At 33.4% G+C, this 20122-nt stretch overlaps 1 long non-coding RNA gene across 2 annotated transcripts; it reads right to left on the reverse strand.

Annotated features, from left to right (window-relative positions):
* Window positions 1–553: 553 nt before the first annotated feature.
* LOC133185853 (uncharacterized) lies at window positions 554–19772 on the reverse strand. Of its 2 annotated transcripts, none has more exons than XR_009720964.1 (4): window positions 19573–19772; window positions 13379–13544; window positions 7865–8049; window positions 554–585 (listed from the first exon to the last, which is right to left on the reverse strand). It is a non-coding gene; the product is annotated as an uncharacterized LOC133185853 (long non-coding RNA). The 2 variants fall into 2 exon arrangements; XR_009720965.1 differs by lacking the exon at window positions 19573–19772 and adding an exon at window positions 16117–16191.
* Between the last annotated feature and the right edge of the window lie 350 nt (window positions 19773–20122).

The raw sequence follows: 20122 nt of genomic DNA on the forward strand, positions 1-20122 counted from the left end.
GAAATATTTTATTTATTTATTTTTATTTATTTATTTATTTTTTTTTTTTGATTTCTCATGCTCCAATACATAAGTGTATACCAGTATGACACAAATGACAAAGACAAAAATATTGTTTGACAATCTTTTTTGTATATTGCTGCATTGTACTTTACACAGGTACAGTCCTTTTTCTTGCGATTTTAAGTATAATCATAAGCATTTAAAATCCAAACAATAAAAAGTTGTTTTGCTGTGTTACACAAGATGTGATGGCTGCAACATTGCCCTTGCTCTACATGTATACATAATGGAGGAATTGTGATACAGACAACACAGTTATATCAAAAGTCATGCATGAACATGCACTTAATATAAATTATGAGGCAAGAAAATCCATTTCCAGATCTGTGGTGTTGTTGACAACTTGACATAATATTCAAAACTCTTCCTACTTCTTTTCTTTATGATCAATGTCTTCATTTTTTCTTCCTAAATATTGATTTTAATTTTTCGATGGTAGTGCTTTGGGTGTTGCTATGTGAAGAGATCGATATATCAGAAATAGGCAGTCCTCTTTTTTCCCGTCGTTTGATGTTTTTATATCTGAAAAGAAAGCATCTGTCATGAGCATTTAAAGCAATGTAGGAAATATCAACAAAAAATACAACTAGTTGCCAATTTTTGTAATTGCACACCCTCACCCCCTGAGATGTAAAATGCATTTGGCAGTATTCTAAGTTTGTCAAATGGCACAGAGTATTTGTGAAATACCAACTACAAAATCATGAACTTGGAAGGCATTCAAATGATAAGCATATTAAAAACTTAAATATTAGAAATCTCACAGAATGAAAAGACAAGAAAGATGTCCATAGGACATGAAAGCCCAGCCGAGGGTATATTAGTAATGCAACATGAAAAGAGCTATATAAATCCTCCCCCCCCCCCCCCTTAAATGTCATATTTTTAACATTTCTTGAAATGTCCTGAATTGTATATATTGTATGAACTAGATGTGTCGAATGCCACAAATGACTCTGCAGGCAGTTAAATAAGTTTCAAATGCCAAATTCAGTTTTAAATTTGTTTGCACAAAAGATTTTTTTTCTAAGTTCAGGGGACATAACTAAATTCAAACTTGACATGTATTTTCTGGTAAAAAAATTTCATCCTTATACATACATCCCTACAAAAGTTAGAGAGCAGAAACTGAAAATTTATTAATTTTTTTCTAAATTCAAGAGAGATAACTCTGTCAAAAATCATTGGACCATGACCAAATTTGAACTTGACCTGTATTTTTTGGTAAAAATACCTGCACATGCAATTTCAACCTTATACATACATCCCTACAAAAGTAAGAGAGTGGAAACTGAACATTTCTTATTTTTTATTTTTTTCTAAGTTCAAGACAAACAACTCTGTCAAAAATCATCGGACCATAACCAAATTCGACCTTGACCTGCATTTTCAAATGACATATCCATATGTCAAATTTGAGTTGAATGTGTCCAACTATTGCAGAGATAATGAACGGGAAGTGAATAATGATGGAATGACAGAAGAGAGTAACACTATATTCCCCTGGCCATTTTATGGCGGGGGCAGAAAAATCTGAATTAACAAAAAATATCAATGTTTCCAAGCAGGTCATTGGCAATTTTTTGGCAATTGGCAAGGTCTAAGTAAAAAATGGTTGATGCAGTTCAATAGCTTACTTCATTATGTATCAGCATATGAAGTTTGATAAAAAATATCTTGAAGAGTTTCTTTAAAACTGAGCTAAACACTAATTTAAGAAAAGTAAGTCAAGGTCAAAAGAAAGGTCATGATCATGAAATGTTGATGCAGTTGAATAATTCTCCTCCAAATGTATCAGCAAATGAAGTTTGATAAAAAGATCCTGTCATAGTTTCTTTGAAACTGAGCTTTAAACTGTGCTAAATGCAAAGCATAATGGAAGGACAGAAAGACGGAAGACGGACATGACAAACTCTATATGTCCTGACCATATTCATGTCATAAAAATGTATTCTGATGCATTGTATTTATAGACCTATCTATAAATGTCTTTATAGTACTGATACAGGTCTCCCAAAAATGGCTAACCAGTAATCTGAAATGAAGAACTTTGCCATCTATAAATAATACAGTCAGGGTTTAACACTAAGGCACATCAGACCAACTTGGTTAAATGAATGGTATGGTTGTGTGCAATGTATGTGAACTAGACCTTTTGGTCAGGTTGATAACTGTTAATTCCATTTCAGTCTTTTGAATAAATATATTCAAAATTGTAAAAAAAAAAAATATCTTATTTGTACAAATGTAAACACAACCATTGCTCTGTAAGTTGAAATTCCCTTCATAACACAATTGTTATTTTTAGCCATAAAATTTTTTTATAATACAGTGCTACCTCAGTATATTGCCAACTTTTGTCCAAGACAGATTTTGGCATTAAAGCCAGGGTGGCAATATAACATATTCTGCCATAAATTACAATTCAATGGGTAATCAAAACAAAATAAATACATGTAGATTACGTAATTTATTTCCGTTACAATCTATTTCTGTCACATGATATAAGGGCAGCTCTCATTTCTTTTTGAAAAAAAAGTCATTATTATTTTTTTTTCTTTTTGTTTACAATATTTTGAATGAAAAGCAATAAAAATATCAGAATATTGAACACATCAATTTCCTTTCGTCATGCACATGTTGAATAAGAATTTAATAACCCGATGACAAAGATGTCAGTGGCCGTTATAGCCTCTTGGTATAAAAAAAAGTTTTTGAGAATTATCATTAATGTCATCTGAATCAAAAGTAGATTATTTCACCGTCTCAAGAATTTCTGAATCGGTTAAAATGTTCAGTTGATAAAGCATCATGACTGACAAATGGTAAGTCACATGTCAGAACACGTCAACCCGTTAAATTAGACATGTATGCTCATGTTTGCTAATACCTGTGTACTTCTCTTCCGATTCTGTTTTGATATTTATCAATCAAACCAATATATGCCCGACAAATAAAGGAAATTTCAGGGCTAACGATATCCCTAATATTTTCATGTGCGGAATTATAGTTACTGTAGTCTAAAAAAAGATATGGGGTTTCCTTTTTGATTGATAGAATGGCTTCTTAATCTAAAGGGACGCAAATGATTTTTTGCATTTATTATGGTTTTGTGCATTATCCATGATAGGCTAACGATACCCCTAATATTTTCATGTGCGGAATTATAGTAGTCTAAAAAAAGATATGGGGTTTCCTTTTTGATTGATTGAATGGCTTCTTAATCTAAGGGGACGCAAATGATTTTTTGCATTTATTATGGTTTTGTGCATTATCCATGATAAGCAATAATTGGTGATATACAATCAAATAGGTCGAATGTTGATCAATCCTTTTTTTTGTAATCTAAATTTGTACGCTTTCTTTCGCTTTACGTTTCCATTACTGTGATGAAATAATTCTTCTATCTTATAAACACACTCCAAAGACATTGCTAATTTTGAGTTTTATGCAACAATTATCTTTAATCTAGCTGAATTCCTAGTCCAGCAAGTCGCTTCACTGCAACCACTGTCAAAGCATGGGTGTGGTGTCCAAATTACCGACACATGCTAGATAATTGGCATTGTTACCAAGGATTTTTTCTTACATAATTTGACCTTTTGTTTCCCAAAACCAGTGGCAGATGGCAATAAGCAGGGGTGGCATTATAACGGGTGTATTAATACAGGGGGAAATCTGGACTGGGTTGCTCGAAACACTGGTTAATTTTGACCACTGGTTAAGTTAGCCAGTGGTTAAATTCTATATCCACTGGTCAACTAACCACTGGTCAAATATTTGTTGCTCAAAATAAAATTAGCCTCTGGTTAGCTAACCACTGGTTAAATGATTTAACCAGTGGTTAGTATCCCACAATGCATTACATTTGTCCACTTGTCAACCAAAAAAATGGCTACCATGGTAAATACAATACGAGTAAAAAGCGAGAAGTTATAATGTTACAACTGTATTGAAGAAGCGGAGAAACAGTGTCCTATAGATGTAACAGTTATCAACACTAAACAAATGGTTTAAGTCACAAAAAGTCATGAAAGCACAGGTTTGGCTAAAAATGCTACATATATTCAAGTGGAGGATCAATAAGAACATAAGGCGGTATTAATAGGAAAATTAGCACCACTTCGGCCAAGGTGGATAGTTGGCTGTGTAAAGACCGATGTTGGGCATCATAGCCCTCATTAAATCTAGTGTCGAAGATAATGCATAGTGACTCGCCATATATCTCTTCGGAATTATTCCTATTCAATACTTGGCTATGCTTAAAAGGTAAGTACATCAATTTGCATCGTCTCATACTATAATAATAAGTTATTGAACACTTTTACCTATTATCACCATGTAAACGTCGTCTGCTATGTTTCCGAGGAAATTCGCACTGGTTACATTCTCGCTTTAAATGCCTTGCCAGGAGGAACTCATTTCAACGTTTTAAGTCAAACACTTATAAAGAAAAAAAACTTTCTTCACATTTATATCTGTCTTAATAACACCGATAGTTGGTAGTCACTACTATTTGCACTTCTGTAAATAACAGAAATGTCATGGTCAAATACATAGATAAAGTGAGTTAATCACCAAGGCATTTCGCTCCGTACCCATACACTGTGTAACTAAACTGCATTAATGCATTATCCAAAGTTTTTTACACAAATATCACACCTTTTAATAACTATCAATATTTAGAGAAAATAAAGGACTATATATAGATATCTATAAATATCAAATGTGCAAATCATTTTCTATAATTAATTTTTATTTATTTATAATCACAGTGGGACCTAGTCAAAATGAATGTAAAATCAGAGGAAATAGGGGATACACTCTTTATTTAATGCATCAGGCAAGAAGCATCGCTTAACAAAATAGGGCCAATAAAAAATCATTGTCAAGCGAATGATAATTAATATTGTAAAAAGTGATTAAATAATTTAAAAGCAAGACATTTGAAGAGAAGGGGGGGGGGGGGGTAGATTTCCAATTTATTTTAATGTATTTTGATAATTTATGTTTGGCTACCAAACTAATATATCAATTTATGTGTATCCGTTATTAAGCCTATATACAAATGACAAACAATTTTATTCATTTATTTATACATATATTGAATATCATATTTTTTTTATCAGCAGGTAGGGGAGGGCCACTTGATGAAATCCTTTGCAATGCCAACAATTTTAGCCTTGAAAGAACCCATTTGAAAATTCTTGCTGATGCTGAAGACATGAAATCCTATCATATCTCTGATATTATTGTTATCCCCTCTTCCATATTGCTGCAAAGCCATTTCTACTTGACTTATAAATGACTGTGTCTTTGTTAGTACTCATCAACACTAAATTCATGAATACAATGCATATAAGCTTTTGTTTCTTTTGTTATCCTCCAAAATTTATAAAAAAAAACAATAAAAAGGTAGCCATGATTATCCACTGGATAAGAGACTTAACCCACCTCTGTGGAATGGCTAGCTTTGGCCAATATTTAACAACTGGATTGCAAAGTTAACCAGTGGATAAATTCTGAGCAACAGAATTTAACCAATGGTTAAAAATTAACCGCTGGATAAGAGATTTAACCAGCGGTTAGCGCTAACCAAGGTTTTGAGCAACCCAGTCCTGTTCTTCAAGATTTCCTGGCAATAAGCGAGGGTGGCAATATGATGGAGGGCAATATACCGAGGTAGCACTGTATTTTTTTTCGCTGTAGTAGACAAGTCTGGGCTGAAACGTATTGATATGGTATAAATACTTACCAAATAACACTTTCTATATTTAATAATATTTAGGATAATAATTTTAGTAAAGTTTGTTGAATGTCTTCAAGGCTCATAATTTTCATGTCCCAATTAATGAACCAGACTCAAAATGGCTGTCAGATTCTTGACACACAATACACAAGGGGGGGGGGGGTCAATTACTTTATAAAGTAATTAATTAAATTACAATTACTTTAACTTTTTCTTCAATTAAATTACAATTAAATTACAGGCTTTTTAAGACATGTAATTAATTAAATTACAATTTCTTTGCAAAAGTAATTAATTAAATTACAAATTACATTTTTAATTTTTTGGAAAATTTTCATAATCCTTGTCAATGAATATACAAAACATCATTTATTTGTATATAAGCTCACCCTCTGCACAAACAATACAAGAAATAATATGCTATAGGCATTGTGTATCATTCTGGTTTAATTTATAACATTTATTTACAAAACATTAAAGAAACTCTTAAAGAACTATCCGAGATCAGTTTGATGCAGTTTCCACCACACAAAACTTACATCTACACAAATTGCATGGCTTATGATATTTGATTAAAAGTGAGTATTTTAATAGAGTGAAATGAGTCGCAACTGTAACCCCTCAAATTAAATATTTCCTTTGAAGGTAACCTGAACATCCAAAATTGCTATTTATGTTGTACAATTTTACTTCATAAATCAGAATTATACAGATAGAAAATTCATTCATAAAAATCTGTTTAGATGTTTAAATAATTATCAAATTGAAAGTTTTTCTTTTCTAAAGCTAGCGGAGCATTTTAAATTGAAATAATTATCTCCATTGGCTTTGTCTTCTAAATCATGGAATGAATATCTCTTTAGAGGAGTTGATTTGTTTTGATTGCAATTTAAAGCTGTGATCTGAAGGACAATTATCTCTTCCCAGTAAGAGAGAACTTAATTAATGACACACACCTTCTTTTTCTTTATTATTGATCAAACAACAAAGATTGAAATATAATAAATGTGTGTTTCATAGCTGAATAGACCTAAGAAGGGTGGTTCAAAATTCATATTTATAAACATAGATAAAAAATTCAAAATGTACATAATGATTAGAAAGAAACTAATTTATTATTATCAAGCCAATCATTTAATTATTTTTTTGTAAGCATTAACCTAAGATTGAAGGATTGAGGATATGTTTAACAATAAAATAAAAACCAGTAAAATGAGGAGATAGTGGTGACGATATATCATGAATATATCATGAATGTGTATTATATAAAGTAATTGAATGTAATTGAAAAAGTAATTGAAATTACATGGTATTTTTTTCAGTGTAATTAATTAAATTACAATTACAAGTAATTGAAAAAATGTTCAATTACAAATTACTTCCAATTACTTCAAAAAATGTAATTAATTACAGTCAATTACAATTACTTTTTTCAATTACCCCATCCCTGACACACATAAGAGATAGTTTCAAAAGTTACCAATTAAAATAAGCAATTAAAAGAAGTTTGGTCAGGGCAAGTGATTTTATGGTTAGTAAAAATTAAGGAAGGTAGCCTGACATGTCTAGTACTTGTTAAAATAAATGTCAAACCCTGATACTCAAACCCTGTTATCTCGAACTATCATTGGAACTGTGGAAAAACTTGGAGATATCGGGAGGATTCAAGATGTTAAGGGTTTAAATACTTAATAAATATAATAAGTGATTGAGACTTAAAAATTACACACATATCCACTGTATTCGAGATATCAGTGTTCAAAATACCTATGTTCAACTGCACAATCATGTATTCTGTAAACCAACTATTATTCCCGACAATTTTTATTCAGGATTCTTTACCTTGAAATCCATCTGCAACAGTAAGCATTAATTTTTGCAGTGAAGGAAACATTCTACCATAATACACTGTCACAACTTATGATTGGTTTGTAATGAGAAGTAATGAAGGTTGCGAAAATTGCAGATCTTTCTTGCAGGCAAGTCAAAGTTGGTTTACAGAATATCTTATTTATATACTGAACTTTACAGGGTATAATAACCAAGTCTTACCATTCAAAGTAATTTAATCTAATGTTTCCCTAAGTATGACATCTTCTGTCATCAACTGCCATCAGAAATTTGAATACTTAAGCCAGTTCCAATGTCCTCCTTTGCAAACCCTGGTATTCCATGTGAACTGACATTTGGTCTCCATCTGATTCTTAGCCACTCCAATTCTTGATTGTCTTGATTATCTTCAAAGAGAAAAAGAAGTCAACTCAACCTAAGATCAATAGCTTCCTATAAACTTAAGTCTAATCTTAAATATAAAGATGCTCTAAAAGATGTCAAATGTACAACAGTGCTCACTTGAGTCATTTAAGCTCTGCTGTTCTTCAGAAACTTTTTATCCCCATGAAAAATTGTGACCTCATAATGTGACCTAATCTAGCTCCAATAATACTGCATCTTTGCTTGCTTTGTAACATACAATTTAATAACTCCAAAAAAATTGGGGGGGGGGGGGGGCTACTTAAACACTTTCGACCACCATACATCCAATAAATGTTTTTAAACCCAGAAAGACCAGCAGGGGGAACAATGTAAACAGAAAGAGGCATACCTTTCTCTCTTATAATGTATAGTGGGGTATTTTTTGTGTGGAATGATTATTCTAGGGTTTTACAGATTTATTCCAATGGTACACATGATAAATAAGTGTAATAAATATAATTTCTGAAAAAAAGTCCAAGACATAAGGGAGGGGGGGGGGGGGTCCTATCCATAAGTATCTGGTATCTGTGCTGCTGACTTGTGGGGAATATTTTTCACTTTTTATCACTGTTGACTTGTGGGGAATATTTATCACTGTTGACTTATGGGGAATATTTATCACTATTTATCATTGTTGACATGTGGGGAATATTTATCATTGTTGGCTTGTGGGGAATATTTATTATCATTGTTGACTTGTGGGGAATATTTATCACTTTTGACTTGTTAGGAATATTTATCACTACTGGCTTTTGGAGCAATGCATTATTTTACTATAGATTTACATAAAAGATAAAAATTATTTTTTTCAATAAATATCTACCAAATCTAAAATTTAAAGAATCAATCATAATATAAATGTACTGAAACTAAATAATATTCATAATTAAGTCCTCTAAATCAATGCACATTGAACATGTTTGATATGCTGCATAGAGAGTTTTCCTTAACTAGATTTAAATTAGAATTTATTGTAAATTTTTATTTTTTCTTGCATAAAACTGTTTTCAATTCAGAACTTAAAAGTCAGTCTATGCGAAAGTTTTTTGGACCACACTGGACATTCAGTCCTGTGTAATTTTTAATTAATGCAATGAATACAAAGGATTGAACCAAATTTTGTCAGACCAAAAAACCTCTTGAGTAGTCCTAACAGCTTTTCTTTTACCAGGGATCGCTCCCACATAATTCTGTAGAGTCCATGCAGTTTTAATGACATTTAATTACGTATTTGGAATTTTCGACAGTTTTTACTAATAAAAAAAAAACATTGAAATGACTGCGTCGAAATAGTTAAGCTCAAAACCGGACACTGAGACATCAGACATTCCGGTCCGGTGTAAAAATTGACACATCAGGCCAGAAGCACTGCACATCGGTCAGGTTCGACGGTCTGATGTCTTTCGCACAAAAAAAAAAGACTGAAAAGTAGATTAAAGAGAGGTAAAAGTTATAAATCATAGGGGTATAGGTGTTAATTTAATCATTGATGGATTTAACTTAAACCAATTGATTACTCTCAATTATAATCAATCATTTATTAGTACATATTGTAAAATTTTCTGATAATTCAATATTTATCAACATGGTTATATCTTCACAAAGAATTTTGGCTGAAGTAAGTCGGAGGTTAAAGTGATCTGTTCTGAATGACTGAATCATGAAACCCTTGGAATTTATTAATGCATTTAACAAGTCAGTAGTAATGTTACCCTCATCATACTCATCATTAACAACATATTGTGCAATGGGTAACATCATATAAATAGTGCTTATTTTTTAGGGTAAAATTAATAAGAGGCCCATGGGCCACAACGCTGACCTGAGTAATTTTGGCCTTGCTTTTCTTCATCTGATTTTCCCCCTTGTAATACCTATTGTGGCCCCGCCCTACCCCAAGGGGTCATGATTTGAACAATTTAGAATCAGCTTTTTTGCCCATTGGTTCTTCAAAATAAGATTTTTAAAGATATTTCCTACATATTTCAATGTAAAACTTAGATTCCCTTTTGTGGCCCCGTTCTATCCCTGGGGGTCATGATTTGAACAATTTAGAATTTACACTACTCCAGGATGCTTCCACATATGTTTCAACTTTTCTGTGCAAGTGATTCTTGAAAAGAAGATTTTTAAAGAAATTTTCTACATATTTCAATGTAAAACTTGGATTCATTTTTGTGGCCCCACCCTACCCCTGGGGGTCATGATCTGTACAATTTAGAATCTACACTACCCATGGATGCTTCCACATAAGTTTCAGCTTTTCTGGCAAAGTGGTTCTTGAGAAGAAGATTTTTAAAGAAATTTTCTACATATTTCAATGTAAAACTTGGATTCATTTTTGTGGCCCCACCCTACCCCTGGGGGTCATGATCTGTACAATTTAGAATCTACACTACCCATGGATGCTTCCACATAAGTTTCAGCTTTTCTGGCAAAGTGGTTCTTGAGAAGAAGATTTTTAAAGATATTTTCTACATATTTCAATGTAAAAACTGGATTCCCTATTGTGGCCCCGCCCTACCCCCGGGGGTCATGATTTGAACAATTTTGAATCTACACTACCCAAGGATGCTTCCACATAAGTTTTGTTTTTTTCTGGTTCAGTGGTTCTTGAGAAGATTTTTTAATGGCCCACCCTATTTTTGTCTTCTCTTAATTATCTCCCCTTGGAAGGGGGCTTGGTCAGTTATTTTCACAATTTACTGAGAGAAGACTTTTTTCTACTGATGCATCAGTATGTACACTACAGTGTATTATACAGCTGAATGTCTGATTGATAAATAAAAAAAAAATTCTACATCAGAATTAATTTTAAAAGGCATTTAAACACTCTGCATAGGTTTTTTATGCCATTTCTATACCCCAAGGGATCATGATTAAAAAAAAACAAAATTGAATCTACCTGAAGATGCAACCATATGAATATGACTAACCAAGGCTTTATTTTCTTGAACAGCTCATTTTTATTTGTAGGTTTTTCCTATGTTTTTCTATGTAAATTTTTGATCCAAAATTGTGGCCCCACTCAACTGTTACCTCAGGGTTTCACAATTTGAACAAACTTAAATCTGTGCTACCTGAGGATGCTCCCATATGAATATGACTACTCATGGTTTTGCTGTTCTCAAGAAGAAGATGTTTAAAGATCTTTTGCAATATATTCCTCTGTAAAACTTTGATTTCCCATTGTGGTCCTGCCCTACCCAGCCCCCAGGGGTCATGATTTGAGCAAAACTAAATCTAAGGGCAAGAGAAAGAAAAAAAACCTGACCCTGGGGCCATGAAATTCATAATTTTGGAACTCAGGAAGAGGCACTTTGCCATTTTATAGTCTGTCTATTTAATACCCAGGAGAAGAAAAGATTTTCAAAAATATTAAAGAATTTTCACTATACAAATTCAATAGACCACCCCATCTTCAAACATAAGAGCTGCTGACCCAAATTTCACAAATCTGGAAGAGGTACCCTTGATTAATATAACCATGGGCTCAGTTCATCTGCTTTATACCCAGAAGCAAGAAAGATTTTCAAAAAAATTAATGCATTTTCAGTGTATATTCAATAGAACCATGCCTTAGCACCAGAACAAGTGGCCATGATATTCACAATTTTAAAAGAGGCACTCTTACTCATCATAACTATGTAGTAAGATTGGTAACCTGATGCACATGATCAAAGAAGGAAGATTTTCAGAGAAATAATGCATTTTCACTATATAACCAATAGGGCCCTGCCCTAACACCAAAACTACTGACCCCTTGGGGAATAAAATTCAAAATTATGGAAAAGGCGACTTTATTCATCATAACCATGAACTTAGTATTGTTTTCAATACTCAGGAGCAGAAAAGAAATTTTCAAAGAAATCTATACCTGTATTATCCATAGACCACACCCTCCAACCTCTCATCCTGGGGGCTATGAAATTCACAATTTTTGAAGAAGCACCCTTGCTCATTATAACCTGCACTTAGTTTTTTTCCCCTTAATAATCAGAGACAGAGAAGAAGATTTTCAAAAGAATTAATGCATTTTAACTATACATGTAATTATCATTAAAGCCCCATCCTAACACTAGAACCCTCTATCCAAGGGTCATGAAATTAATAATTTTGGAAGAGGTGCTCATCATAACTTTGTACTTAGTCTGTCTGCTTCATATCCAGGAGCAGAGAAGAATATTTTCAAAGAAATAATGCATTTTCACCATATTTAATCAATGGAGTGCCACCCTTACACCGGAACCCCTGACCTTGGGGCAATGAATTTCAAAATTTTGATAGAGGGCTTAATGCTTATTCAACCATGGCAGCAATACGTTATATTTCCATTAGTGAACTCTTCAAAATTAGAGGCGCGTTTGGTCGTCTGACGGGGACAGCATGGCGTTGCGAATAATACAAAACATGCCAATCTCATTCCAATTTTTAATGTTAAATGTATTTGTCATTCCAATTAAAGAATAGAAGAACTAAAAGACATATGTAAGAGAGCGAGAACCCTAAATTTATCTTCCATTAATAAAAAATAAGACATTTTCGAGGCATGTGTATTGTATTTAGATGTACCATACGATAAATAGATACATACGATCAACAATAGATATAAATTGATATCGTTGTCATTCCTACTCTTGATGTATATAAAGTCCACAACAATAAAATATTTCATTTGTATTTTCTTAGGATTTGTTCATCGACATTCAACATATTGTTTACGTTACGTTTGTCCCTGAAATCCCGCGAGATTTGTACATTTTCCGACTTTTTCACAGAAGAGCGCACTAAGAAGTATAACTCTTCCATAGTGGAAATAGAACGTATTCAACTGCTTGATTTCCAGGAGTAAAAAAAAGAAGATTTTTAAAGATTGCAATAGTTTTAATGGGTTTAGCCCCATCCCTCAGGCCCAAAGGGAGGGGGTGGCAGAGATAATGAAATTCACAATTTTTGTTCCCCTTCATCATACTAGATATTCTTTGCTAAAATTGGTTGAAATTGGTTCATCGGTTCCAGAGAAGAAGCTAAAAATATTCAAATGTTGAAGAAGGATGGACAAAAGCAGATAGCAAATAGTTTATCTGAGTGACTTAGGGTTTCATTTGAAAAAAAAGGGCTAAAATTAGCACAAAGTTAATTTGAGTTTCCTTTCAAGTAAGATCAATTGAAAACAAAAAAGTACATTTCAAAGACTGAATAACCATGAGGTCAGCAAATGAGGTCAGTGAATATTTTTTATGGTAATGGAAGCATAGATTCAAAATGATAATTGTTTACTTATGATCTTTTACAGTTATCTTGACTTACCAAAGCCTTCTGTCACCATACAGAAATCCAGACAGAATGCATTCAGTTATATACTCTTATCCTCCAATTCCATGCAGAGTTGTCTGTTAACATCTGCGTCTCAGTCTCCAACATTTTCAAGAAGAAAGTTGCCTTAAGTTTGCTCTTGTTGTGAAAACTCCAAAATCTGCAATAATAGTTTTTCATTAGTATATGTGTATATTTTTACCCATGATTACAAGAAAAGTCTATGAGCTACATCACTCAACACCGATTTTTGACCCAAATAGCAAATATAATTTGTCAGAGCTCTCAATACAACTAACCCTGTCTCGACACACTTACGAAATAAAATATAATTTGTAATCTTTGCATCAATTTAGATAGTTTTAAAAGACATTTTGATTTTTCTGGAGGGGTGAGATCAAGTCCAACATCTGGGATTGAATAATACAGGTACTCATTGAAGAAGAAAAGAAGAACCGGGAAGACCTGTTGTGTACATGGTGTACATGATACTTAAATTTGCACCAGTCTGCAACTTTATTTGTTATTGACATGAACAATATTTCAAATTTTTTTTTAGAAAAGGTTTAAATCTCAAAAGTTCAAGGGGTCACAATCTTTAAATTATACCAGTACGTCATGTATTTTTAAAAAAAACGTGAAAAGCGAAAACAGTACAAAAAAGATGAATGATCATCGTCAAAGCAATAAAGTTCATCAAAAGCAAACATTTTTAAAGGGGTGGGACAAAACAGGTAGATCTTGTGATACAATACGTATCTCAATACATATAACATGATATGATAAATATCTCGATATTATAATAAATATATATGAAAACTATAAAATTAAAACTAGAGTGTTTAAAGGAACATGTGTCACCTACTCTGTAGCTTCCTTAAAGGTGAAAAAAAAATCTAAAATTGGTCAGTTTTTTATTTACTTTTAGCATGATAGTTCATGCATTTCCCTGCAAAGAAAAACTGCACCCACAGATAGTATAAGACTCCGATAGAATCTGACAATCAAAGAATATATGGTTCTTTAACCCTGGCCTCAAATGAATAACTTACTTGAAATTATTAGAAATATCTTTTTATCATTTTATTAATACATATTTCCAACAATTAATCCTCAAAAACAGATTTCAGCCTGTCCTTACTGCAATTGTCACTCTACACAATCCATTGTGGAATACTGATCCCAATGTATTTTCATTGTATTTACATGTGAGTTAACTGAATTTCATACAGTACGTTTCAAAGTACTTATCATGAGCTATCTTTACAGCAATTGTCAGTCTTAACATGATCCATTGTGGAATACCTTGTCCCGATGTATTTGCATAGTATTTTATTAAAATATAAGTTTATGTGGTAACTGAATATCGTACAGATTCAAATTACAGTATCATGAGCTCATAAACATGTATAAATGCTAAATATCAAAATCTTGTCTCTCAATTTCAAAAGTCATAAGTTAACCTAAACTCCCAAGGTATTTTTTGTAAAGGAGGTCAAAGGTCAAGGTCAAGTGGATTGTAATGCTGGTATTTTTCATATTGTGTTACAACAAACAGTGCACATGCTAAATGGCATAGAAATACCTTTTAAATGTCAAAAATATGCTGTAAATCGGCCCTATGAACTATAATTTTGAAAAGTAAGTCAAAGGTAAAGAGGTCGGTAACCATGGTAATTTACAAAAGCCATAGTGCCAAGCAATATATGTGCAAAATATCAAATCCATACCTCTTACAGATCTTGAGATATAGGGTGTGCCAGACGGACAGACAGACACCTGGTAAAGTGATCTCTTAGTGCCGCTCTGCTCTGCAGGTGACACAAAAATTTAGTATTTTATTTCAATATTTGTCTACTTGACAATAAATCAAGATTCTATATCACTCTATATTAAACCAAATGTGGTCGCCCACGTGGCACAGTGGTTAGAGCATTTGCTCTAGAGTCGCGGAGTAAGGAGTTGATCCTTACTTCGCAGGTTCGAATCCCACTGTGGGACGTGGAAACCGGTCCTTCAGATGAGACCGTATAAACCAAGGTCCTGTGTCGCAGTAGGTGCTGGCACGAAAAAGATCCCGCACTGCTCAATGGCAATGAGTGCCAAGCATAGGTCAAAATTTGCAGCTCTCCACCGGCAAGTGGTGGCGTCTCCATATGAGTGAAAAATTCTCCAGAAGGACGTTAAACAATAAACAAACCAAATCAAATGTGCTTTGAAACTGATACTTGAAGTTCATCAATTTCATTGACTAAAAATTTACAAAACAATATTCTAGGGGATATTTACTACCGATATTCGGACTTATTTTTCCTCAAGAGAAAATTTCCCTTAATATCCCATTTTCCCCTTTTGATGAGTACAAAATTCCCCTTACAATAACGAAAAGCACAAATATTTTTTTTTCTTTTATAAAAATTTTCAGACTATGTGAAAAATGGTTTACTTTGCTATTTTATGCACTCTAACTGGTCATTAAAATGCTGAAATTGGGCCCCCCAGCAGGGCTTGTCCAGTGACAGTGGCCCCCAGACCCCGGCTGATTTTCCCAATTTCTCCAGTAAGGGTAATTTCCAATTTGTTTCAAAATTTCAAATTCTTTTTAATGAAATTTGAGAATCCATGCTTTGTTACTGGCTGTTAGTGCAGATGGACACTAACTAATAATATTAACTGTTGTGGAAACGATACTTTCTGATGCTTTACAAACTGAACTTTTCTATGTACAGTACCTAACCGTCTTCCGAGGATGCTCAAGAATGAAAATGTTTTCCCTCTTATCTATGACTTATTCGTTGTAAAGAGCGTTTACAATACCAATATCATCTCTTCACTTGGTAAAAGCGGCCATTTTCAATTTTTTGATAGGTTGTTCATGTATTGTTTCGTACTGATATTTCAATGCATATATCATAAACCGTATCTTAGCAGAAAATATTGGTATGTATTGGTTTATCAGTATATCATCCCACCTCTACCCTTTAAAAAAGCAATATTTATATATAAGATTATAACACTACTAGTCTAGAGACATAATTTTGTGTCTTTGAATGACTGAATTTGAACCCATCTCTGGCATGTCAGTCCAGTGTTCTATCAATTCAGGGACCAACCTAGACCCAAAATTTAGGGAGACTTCACTTCTCCCTCAGAGAAATGTATAAGGGAGAAGTTTTAAATTCTAGGGAGACTTCTTGACGCGCGTGGCACACATTGATCATTATTAAACTTTTTAAAAACAAGAGGCCCAGGGGCCACATCGCTCACCTGAGCACTATGGCTAGGAAAAAGCAGAAATCAGGCGAAGTTTGGAGCTCAAAAGCGACTATTTCGCCTCAGTCGCCCCCTAGGTTAGTCCTTGCAATTGACGTACAAGTTTAACCCACTAGCCCAAGCCGGTATTAAAGAAGCTGTGTATCATACACTACCATACTAACACATGTATATAAAAAAAATAAATATCTTAAATCCTTAATTATTTATCATTGTTCCATAAGTGATTTATCATCATGCTGACTTTAAGCTTTTTTATAACTTGTTCTGAAGGGGAAATACCTTCTTTAGATGCAAATTTATAACTAAAGTGAAGCATGCTTACATGTATATTGATCGAAGTGTAAGAAACAGATGAGTATGCGTAATGTTATAATTTATTTTACATATATGTATTAAGTTTATAATATATTTAAAGTCACTGGGATTGTAAGCGTCAATTCATTAAACATGTTTGTGCTTTACTGTAGTGCTTTTCATAGGCGCTTGTTTTATGAAGTATGCAAAGAGGTATAGCGCCCTTTCCCACTCTTGAACATTTTCGGAATCTCAGACACCTGACAACATGCAGACTTTGAACTGCAGACTTTACACTTAAGGGAACATGTCAAAAGAGTAATTTGAATGATACATTCGAGTATATTTTCCTGAACTTGATAATCAAATTTTGTTCTTATTTGTAAAAGTTATACATTTGTACATAAACACATGATGTGAGTGGAAGGGGGCAAGGGGGCTGCCCCCCACATTTTTCTGAGAAATCAATACTTTTTTTGCTCTGTTTCCCGATAACTTTTTTTCCTTTATAAATTAGTAACAACAAACTCCCAACAACAAATAGAAAACAGGGATCTTCAAGAGCTAAGAAAATTTTATAAACTTGTACCTTTAAATAGATACATGTAAGTTATGGAGGGCACAATCTGTAAATAAAAGTAAATATTAAATTTTTTCTTTCTTTTTATGTATCAGTAGAAAACAAGATATTTAAAAACAGCTTATTAAGACAAAAGAGTTACATTTATCAATAACATATTAGAATACAAAAATATGAAAAAGATGTCAACCCAGATTTATCAAGAAAAAAAATGGAAAAGGGGGGAGGAGGTCCATGCCCCAACTGCTTGTGGCTTTGACAAGCTCTACCACTTAGCTTGCTACACTTTGCAACTGGTAGACATGGTAGAGCAAGTAAATTAAAGACAGATTTATCAATCGACTAATATTTTTTTTCACACCTGAATACTAGTACTGGTAAACTTATATTTTTTCATGGAATATATCATATCAATTGCACCACCTTTTATTGAATCTGGATAATAATTAGATTTTATAGGTTATATTCTGGGCAGAATCTCAAGTAATATGTGATTAATAATATCTTTCAATTGGGTATTCTTTCATCCAGAATATGATTATTAGACAGCAAAAATTCTATAATAGGAAATGTATGTCATCTCTTGAAATAAATTTCCCAAAGGCTTATTTTCTCTTAGCTTTAGACTGTTCAAGGTAGCTCAGTTGGTAGAGTGCATGCTCCGTGATCGGGAGGTCGTGAGTTCGAATCTCAGCCACGACTGACGTAAGTCGATAAAAAATGAGTAGCAACTGTTCCTTTGCCATGCACTTGGCACTTTGAAGTGAAAGTTGCGGGTCCTTCGGACTCTTGGAAATGTGCCAACTCACCCGATTTCGTTGGGTTACACCCAATTTTTCGACCCTTAACCCGATTATTTTTTATGACACGGTGGGTCATGCTTTTCACCCGATTTTTGCCGAACAACCCGAAAATCTCCTGATTTCCAGATTTGGTTCATAAATTAGGTTGCATTTTTAACTTCCAGTTACAACCCAAGCTTGGATATAGTACGTAAACAATGCCGATGGCTATGTTCAGTAGGCCGTGTACCAGTGAATTATCAGTGCAGGTGTAAACAATTACCTGAGAGTTGTTTTGAAAAATCAAAGTTTGAAGTCAATTTAAAATGGCTTCCGATAGAACGAGGTCATTATCTGAGGGCCAGCAGGAACAAATTGAACCAAGTAAAAGAGAAACGATATTTATGTACATATCAAGGAATCTTGGAAAACAACTTTCATTAGATAAAATAAAGTGTTTGAAGATAGTGTAGACATAACTGTAAATTTAATAGCACTTGTTAATTAAATTAATTCGAGGAAAAATAACTTCAAAATCAAAATTGGAATACTTTCAAATTTAGCACATTTAACTTTCCATGTACTTCAAATCCGCAATGCAGATTCTGAAAAGACTTTCCTTTAAAAAATATGCACACTTAATTCAGGTCAATATACTCAATATACTTCTTAAAAGTGTTCAAACGCAGCAATGTTAAAGCTATCTCTGCTTTACATTGCTTTTTAAATAATACCTAGAATGAATATTAGTAGAAATTTACTTGCCGTTTTTTGTCTTTTTAAAATAAAAAGCAAAATTGTGAAAAGTTTCCTTGAAATAGCTGAATAAAGCTACCTGAGGTAGGTAAATAAAGCTACGGTTGGTAATTTTAGCTACGTAGCTAAATGTACTGATTGTGCTGGACCTGCTAACGGTCGCACCATCAAACATATTTCTACATTGGCATATGATTTGCAAAAAAAAAAAAAAAAAGGAACAATCTTCCAACGCCTATCAGATCCCGGGGGTAAAGTATTGAATATAAATTCTTTTTTTTTTAACAGGATTAACAGTTACCATTATAAAATAAAATCGACGACTCTGACACTGTCTGAAGTGGACCAAAGCTTAACGTTACATTACATGGTTTTAAATGTTACTTTTCTACTACGAACTTCATGTACTACTATCTGCATTACTTCATGCATGATTTACGTGTCTAAAGCTTAGCAGGTTGTTGTAAGTCTAATCAATAATTAAAAATCTAACTACTTACCACATGACTGTCACCTCGGAGCCGCCATTACCCGCAATAAGTTGGTTTTCCGCTCCTTGTTAGCCTTTGAAAGTTTACGATGTTAGGGGGACCAGTTTAAACCCCGCTGCATTCCGAATGAACATTTCCCAGCATCCCCAGACATTCGTTTTACGGTGCAGTGAGAACACAGAATGTGGGTTAATTTTGCCGACTTATGGGGAATTTTTCGAAAATGAAAACAAATCGATTAAATTTTATCAGTAGACTACGTAGAATCCAAAAATACCCATGACCATATTTGTGGGGAATGAGGAATTTTCCCCTTAATTCTCAACTTTCCCCATAAGAAAGGTCCTTTGTCAGGTGTGAGTTCCCCACAAGTTGGTAAACGCGGGTGCTCTCTCTCTCACTCTCTCTCTCTTCAAAACCTTAGTAAATATTCTTCAACACAATATATCGGCCACAAAATGTGCAAATGAACACAGCTAGTACATATTGTCGCCGACGACAATATGTGCCGATGCGCGACTGTACATTTTGTCGTCTATTATGCAGGATGAAAAAAAGG

This window comes from Saccostrea echinata, unplaced genomic scaffold (assembly GCF_033153115.1).
Source record: "Saccostrea echinata isolate AGI-Se365-2 ecotype Australia unplaced genomic scaffold, CSIRO_AGI_Sech_v1 ptg000012l, whole genome shotgun sequence".
Lineage (NCBI taxonomy): Eukaryota > Metazoa > Mollusca > Bivalvia > Ostreida > Ostreidae > Saccostrea > Saccostrea echinata.